This window comes from Triticum aestivum, chromosome 5A (assembly GCF_018294505.1).
Source record: "Triticum aestivum cultivar Chinese Spring chromosome 5A, IWGSC CS RefSeq v2.1, whole genome shotgun sequence".
In the NCBI taxonomy this organism is placed as follows: Eukaryota; Viridiplantae; Streptophyta; class Magnoliopsida; order Poales; family Poaceae; genus Triticum; species Triticum aestivum.
In genome coordinates, this window is record NC_057806.1 from 487,008,787 (window position 1) to 487,016,594 (window position 7,808).

A 7,808-nucleotide genomic window follows, 5' to 3' on the forward strand; every position below is an offset into this window, starting at 1 on the left:
GCCACAGTCGGACGTCTGAGCGACATCGCAGAAAGGGCTTAAAAGAAATGCCACAGTCGGACGTCTGAGCGACATCACAGAAAGGGCTTTAAAAGAAATGCCACAGTCGGACGGCTGAGCGACATCGCAGAAAGGGCTTAAAAAGAAATGCCACAGTCGGGCGTCTTAGCGACACCACATAAAGGGCTTTAAAAGAAATGCCACAGTCGGACGTCGGGGCGACATCACAGAAAGGGCTTTTATTCACAAGGAAATAATGCTCATAATAAATATTCATTTCATGATAATAAACGGGTTAGTCCATCCACAGGAATAATCATTTAGCCGGACTTAGCACTCATGCGATTCACCGGAGTCTCTGTCATCAAAACTGGAACTTGTCAGGACAAGATGATACTGAACTTGGACATAGAATAGATGATTCAAGGAATATATGACTCTGCAGAGGTTGTACAAAAATTTCCCATAGCCAACGGATTTCCGTAGTCACGAAGGACTAGTTCCGTTTACGGTATTTCGGAAGAAAACACAGCTAACCAGTACACACCCATCCTACCTCTCGATGCTAGGAATCACCCTAGACATCGTCCAAGAAAAACTTTTGAGACGGGGAGATCACAATCTCGAATAGCATGGGATCAAATTTATATACGCGCGCTCTAAGGGGTGCCCCCCTCTCGGTCCCAACCGGAAACACCCATGCCCCCTGACCAGATGACTGGCTTTAATCTAGGGCCATGGAACCATCATCACGGCCTCTCCTTTTGGTGTGTACCAGGAAAGAGGTTTGCAACTTACTAAGCCATATTCCTTGCGGAAAACATGTGGTAGTACAGGGAAGGAAATGGGAGGAACTGGACCGATACGGTTTGACACTGTAGTCATATAGCCTGGCATAAGACTGGCATGCTACAACACTGCCATCTTACCCATCCTCATGCCAACACATGGCCATTCATACTCACATCCATCCACTTATGGATCATTGAACTCACTAACCTCAACAATGCATGGAAATAACGTTCATCGGTATGCTCATCAATATGCCATGAGACTAACTAAATGCAAAACATGCCAAGACACTCATCATATCAAAAGTTCAAACATGCTTGCCTGGTTCGGAGTAGTCGGAGCCTAGCTCGGTGAAGTTTGCGGTTCCGTCACCTCCTTCGGTATCTACGGTATAAAGAAAATATATGCGCTATCGTAAATACCACGAGGTGCACAAAAAGTATTCCAAATATTTTTCAAATAAATCTGATAAAAAACTAGACAGAATTTTAAAGAGGACAGAAAAAGAATCAATCAAAAATACTATTCTGTTTAAAAGTTATAAAGGTTTTTGTCCAGGGACTCATCTGTAATGAAACAGAAAGTTTCCAGGGGCTAGCTTATAAAAACAGAAAACGTTTCAGTAGCAACTACGCCAGCCCAGAGGGAAATCGTATTTGGCAGAAGGCGTTTTCAGAAAACGCTTCACTTAGAGAGGACAGAGAGGCTGACGGCGGGTCCCGCCCGTCAGGTTTGAATGTTCAAACGAGGCGGCAGGTTTCGCCGGTGCCCGAGAGCCGCGGTGGTCGCCGGCGGCGATCCACGGCGAGGCAGGGGGATCGGAGGGTACCTCCGTGTTCAGGGCACCTTTCCGCGTCGGTTGGTGGTGGTGGTGGTCGCCGGCGAGTACCACGTCGACGGCGTGCCTTGCTCCGGCGGACGGTGGTTCGGGTGACCGAGGGCCTCGTCGGAGAGAGCTACAGAGATCAAATTGAGGAGGGGGTTAGGCTTTTGGTAGCTAGAGGGAGTAACTGACTGGGTTTGGGCGCCGGAGACGGCCTCACCGGAGCGAATCGAGGTGGAGGCCGAGGCGGATCGGAGCGGCCGGAGTTGGGGGAGGAGACCTCCTCGAGGTCCTCCTAGTGGCCTGGCGGGGCGTTGGTGAGGTGCAGGGGTGGTGCGTGCTCGAGGGTGAGCTCGGGAGCCCTTTTTATAGGCGGTCCGAGGCGGTGGCCGTGAACGGGGATCTCCGGTGAAAGTTACGGCGGCGCGGAGCTTGGTCGGGGGAGATTAGGGAGTTGGGCGTCATCGTGGAGGTCCACTGGCTCCATTTAGGTGCTAATCGGGCTGGGATTTGGTGCTTAGGGCGAGCTCGACAGAACGGGGTGGCGCGGGCCCGTCGGCGGCAGGGAGCACGTTCCGTGCTTGCCGGGCCACGGCGACGGTGCCACGGGCGTGTGCTGGCATGCATGAGCCACGCGTAGAGCCAGGGAGTAAAGGGCGGCGCGGAACGGCGTTATGCTGCCGTTCTTCTACTTGTCGGCCGCTACGGGGGTTCGGCCGCCGCAAGACACGCCGGCGCAGGCGGGCCCGGGCGCCGCTGACGCCGGGAAGGCGCCAAGCGCGCGTGTGGTGCTCCAGACAGGAGGAAGAGGCGGCGAGGAACGTGCCAAGGGCACTGTCAACGCGTGATTGAAACTGACGAACGAAAATGACACTGAACTCTGAATTTTTCTGAATATGAACAGTAACAGTGCACGCCAAGTGTTCGACAGAATGATCTAGGCATGTAGGGATTTTTCCTTGAGCTGATTTTTTGTGGAGTGGCTACTCATTGCTCCAGTAGGCTGCCTGAATTTTGGTGGAATTTTTGGAGAAGTGTAGATATGAATTTTACCAAATTTGGCAAATCTGGTCCAAACTTGCAGAGACTGAATTTTGAAAAATTTGAAAATAGGAGGAGTGGATCAAGATGGTTCTGGGTTGTGGGTACAAAGGACTATCCAGGAGAGTTGATTTGAGGTCAAAACTCAAATGCAAAAGGGTACTTGCTTTGAAAATCTCTCAGGCTCCAAATAATTTGCAGAAATGATTTGAGGGGAAAAATAAATAGAATAAAATCCAAAACTTTCTTGGATGAGTTGGGACAGAGAACTTAGGTTGATTACAAGGAGGAGGGGAGGTTTTGGAGGGGTTTTACCATATGGGCAAAATACAAAGTCATGGGGTGGTTTCCAAGATATTAAAATCCCAAATTTTCATAGAGTTTCTTTTTAAAAGAAAAAGATTAAACTCCCAAAATAATTTGAGAGGGAACCAACAAAGAAGAAGTTTCAAAAGATCAAACACCATAGTTTGAAGAAAAATAAAATTCTTGCCAAAGAAAAGGGAGTTTTTAAGAGGAAGGATTTTTGGAAAAGAAATTTTAAATGCCCTCTTTTTTTTAAATCCATCAAAGTTTTTGATGAAAACCAATTAAAATTTTTGGAGTGTCACAATGCTCAGGCACCCCCCCTTTAACGTGCAAGTAGTCGACATGGAGAAGAAGGGATGCCGCGGACGGGCATCAAGTAATCAAGCGCGATAGGCGAATGCATAGTTGGAAATAAACGCGAGGGAGATACACGCCGCTGGGCCTAGCCCAAGCGGCTTGGGGACGATGCAGCCCGAGGGGCGCCCCCAACAAGGCAGACTAACAACCGAAAGGTAAAAGCAGATACATGCCGCAGGGACGGACCCACACGGCCTGGGAGTGATGCAACCCTGGGAGGGCGCTCCCAGCTGGGAATGAGGCTTGGAAGATGTCACCTGAGGATGTCGTCGGCAAAGTGGCGTTGGTGCAGCAGACTCGGTGGGTTGCGGAAGCCGATCCTCATGAGCCCCCAGGCCCCGGGGCCTCGGGAGGCTCCCGAGGCACTGGTGACTCCTCGCGAGCTTTCCTCGTCTCCGCCAGTGCCGCGGAACGCCTGTCTTCCTGAGCCTCCATGATGCCCCTCATGAGGCGCTGGTACACCACAGCCATGCTCGGCAGGCCGTAAGACATGCGAACATAGCTGTGGGGTGGACCTCCGTAGCGCCCCACTTGCAAGGGCCAGAGACGCTCTATCGTGGCGATCTGATTGAGCCCTGGTACGTCGACGCAGACGTGCAGCCCACCATCCTCGCCTAGATGTGGGGCCACAGTGGTGGACGACGGCAACCTCTCATGATCCTTGACTCCTGTAGTTCTTGAATGGCCTTATCAACGAACTCTTGCTGGTCTGACCTTCCTTGCCTGGCTCCTTCTCGAGGGAAACGTGCTTCGAAGCACGCCTCCACATGGTGCCCAAGCGCCTCCCTCGTGACCCTTGCTAGGTCGGTGGCCCTCCAGGTGAGGGCCCTCGAGCCCTGCCTGAGGAGGGCGCCGGGCGCGCTTTTCTATGCGATGGAAGGAGGGTCCTCCCGGGCAGACACGGGCCCTGAGGGGCCTGCCTCCTGAGGGGCTGAGCCTGGCGACGTCTTCTTCTTCATGGGGGTGGTTTCAGGAAGCCTCCTGCTTCCGCGATCTGGGTCTTCTAGCGACGCAGCCTGAAAGGCTCGCTCCAGGGAACACACTGCATCCTTCTCTTCACAGGGCACCGTGATGACGCCGCCACTTCCTGGCATCTTGAGGACGTTGTAGCCGTGGTGAGTCACGGCCATGAACTTGGCCAGCGCTGGGTACCCGAGGATGGCGTTGTACGGCAGGCGGATGTGGGCGACGTTGAAGTCGATGAGCTCGATGCGGTAGTTGCTGCGGGCCCCGAAGGTGAGAGGGAGGCGGACCTGCCCGATCGGGACTGTGGAACCGTCGGTGACTCCGGAGAAAGGCTTGGTTGGCTGAAGCTGGTCGTATGGCACTTGGAGGTTGTTGAAGGTTTCCACGGACAGGATGTTGAGCCCTGCCCCTCCGTCGATGAGGGTCTTGGTGACCAGCACGTTGCTGATGACTGGGGAGCAAAGCATCGGGAGGACTCCGGCCGTGGCCGCGCACTTGAGCTGGTCCGCTGAGCTGAACGTGATGGCGCACACCGACCACCTGAGGGGGCGCCTTGCTTCGAGCTTGGGGAGGACTGCATTCACTTCGCGGGCAAACTACTTGAAGATTCATTGAGAGGCTGGGGCTTGAGCCCTGCCTAGGATGCAGGCGATTGCGCGCGGCTCCTGGAAGCCCCCAGCTCCCTCGTCTTGATGGCGGTTTTCGTTCCTCCTTGGTTGAGGCGGCAGCGGAGGTAGGCCTGCGTTGCCATGTGGGCGATCCTCACGAGGCTGATCCCTCCAATCCCCCTCGCGAGGCAGGTCCCGCCAGCGGTCCTCGCGAGGTTGGTCGCGCCACCCGTGGCGCGGGCCGTGATCTTCCCAGCGCCCTGGGTTTCTTCCTCCTCCTCAGCCGTAGCCCCGGTCAGCATGGTCAGGGCGACGACCGATCCTTCCTTCTCGCATGGCGCGGAGTTCTTGACAATCGTTGGTGTTGTGGGTGTGGAGGTCATGGTACACATAGTACCGGCTGCCCCTGGAGGAGTCGGGCAGATCCTTGCCCCGCTTGGTGTCTGGTTCGGCTGCGAGTACGGCAGCCCCCTTGCGCTTCACGTCCTTGGCCTTGGGCTTCTTCTCTTCTTGGTCCGTGGCAGGCAGCTCGAGGAGGGAGAGACGTCCCTCCTCAGCCCTGGCGCACTTGTTCGCCAAGTACACAGCTCCAGGGAGGTGCAGAGGTCTTCATCCATCGCCAGCTCCTCCTTCATCTTGACGTCGCGCACGCCATCGGAGAAGGCCAAGATGATGGCTTCCTCGGACACCTTGGGGATCTTGAGGTGCGCGCTGTTGAAGCGCTGGATGTACTTTTGCAGGGTCTCCCCAGGTTGTTGCTTGATGTGATGCATGTCGCTCACGGCGGGTGGCCGGTCGCGTGTACCTTGAAAGTTGGCGATGAAGCGGGTGCGCATCTGGTCCCAGGAGGAGATCGTGCCTGGAGCCAGATTCAGGAGCCAGGTGCGAGCTCCTTCCTTCAGCGCCATGGGGAACCAGTTCGCCATGACCTTCTCGTCCCCGCTGGCAGCCTCGATGCCCAGCTCATAGAGCTGGAGGAACTCTGCGGGATCAGTTGTGCCGTCGTAGCGAGGAGGCAGGTCCAGCTTGAACTTGTCGGGCCACGCGACGCTGCGCAGCTCGGTGGTGTAGGCGCGGCAGCCCACGGTGGCCACGAAAGGCTTCGGCTGGTGGAGAGCTCGATCTTGAGGGTCCCCACGCGCTGCAGCTAGGAGCAGAGCGGGGTCTTGGCGTGCCGGAGCGCCCGGGCAGCTCCCTGCGGGCGAGGGACTTCTTGGCAGCTCCGTTCTTGCTGCGCTGGCGCCTAGCGGAGCGGGTTCCGCCCAGGGGCCACGCACCTTGGAGCCATGGCGTCTTCTTGGAGAGGTGGCGGCTGGCACGCCCCCGGAGCTTCATTGCCCGCGCGGGGCGGAGTGCGGCGCAGCGGAGCGGACGGTGCAGGAGAGCCCCCTGCAGCGCGGACGAGCTCAGCGACGCGGTCGAGCCACTCCTCGTAGACGTCGTCGATGGGGCCGTAGCGCAGGAGTTCGTTTGCCGTGATGAGCGCAGCTCGAGCCTCCAAGGGTGCACGGAGCGCGTGGGACGAAGAGCCGGCTGGGGCGAGCGATGGAGTAGCGGTGCGGCCGTCTTGCCGCACGGACGGTTTCTGAGACGATGCCTGGTGCTCACCCCCCGCCAGGCCGGTGGCGGCGTTGACGGCGGGCGACGGGGAACGACGAGGACGCCCACCGACGGGGGCCGTCTGGGCGACACGAGAAGCGATAGCGGCCCGGCGCTCGGCGCGGGCCCGACGAGCGTCAGACATGGATGCGACGGTGGGGGGAGAGCGGAGTGGTGGAAGACGAATTCCGGCGCACCCCTACCTAGCGCGCCAAAATGTCGGATTCACGGGTTCCGGCAGACCCTTAAGGTCCGAACACTGGGGTGCGCACGGAGATCACGCCTTCTACCCCTCCGTCTCGCAAGGATCTAAACTACTAAAAGAACTGCACAAGGAACACAAGATTTATACTGGTTCGGGGCCACCGTTGTGGTGTAATACCCTACTCCAGTGTGTGGTTGGTGGATTGCCTCCTGGGGCTGGTGATGATGAACAATACAAGGAAGAACCACCTCGCGAGGGTCTGTTCTTGGCTGGGGTGACGAACTGCTAGGAGGAGTTCAGTCACCTTTCTCTCTCTCTCTCTCTCGCTTTACTTGCGAACCGGACGAACCAGCCAACCCCTTGCCATGTGGGTGGCTGGTACTATTTATAGAGGCCCTGGTCCTCTTCCCAATTATTGAGCGGGAAGGGAGCCAACAATGGCGGGCTAATTTTAAGGGGGACGGCGAGTACACTTATCCTGACAAAAGCAGTCTTCGCCTGCCAAAGGCTCTGGTGATGACGCTGTGCTGGGCTCCATGGTGACCTCCGTCTCGTAGTCCTCCTGGTCTTGGTCTCGTTGCACTGAAATGGCAACCTTTGGCTGATGCCTCGGTACTCCGTGGCCGCGCTTGCCCCCTTTGCACCAAAGAGGAAAGAAGGACGCTGCACGCTGGCACCCGCCTGGCACCCTGAGTCCTCATGGCTTACGTCATGGGCACCTCGCGAGGTACCCTGCCTTGATATCTCCGCCTCCTCGCGAGCTAGCCTGATGAGGCTGCGCCTGAGGATGCGCCGTGTCGTCCGCCCCGCGAGGCTTGGCCCCTCACGAGGGTCTTGAGTCTTGTGTTGATGAAGATGGGCTGCGATGGGCCCCCATTTGAGCCACGCCGCAGGCCGCAGGCAGGCAAGTCTGGGGACCCCCGTTCCCAGAACACCGACATACCCTACTCTAGTGTGTGGTGGGTGGATTGCCTCTTGGGGCTGATGATGATGAATGATACAAGGAGGAACAGCCTCGCGAGGGTCTGTTCTTGGCTGGGGCGATGAACTGTTGGGAGGAGTTCAGCCACCTTTCTCTTTCTCTCTCTCTCTCTCACTCACTGCTGTA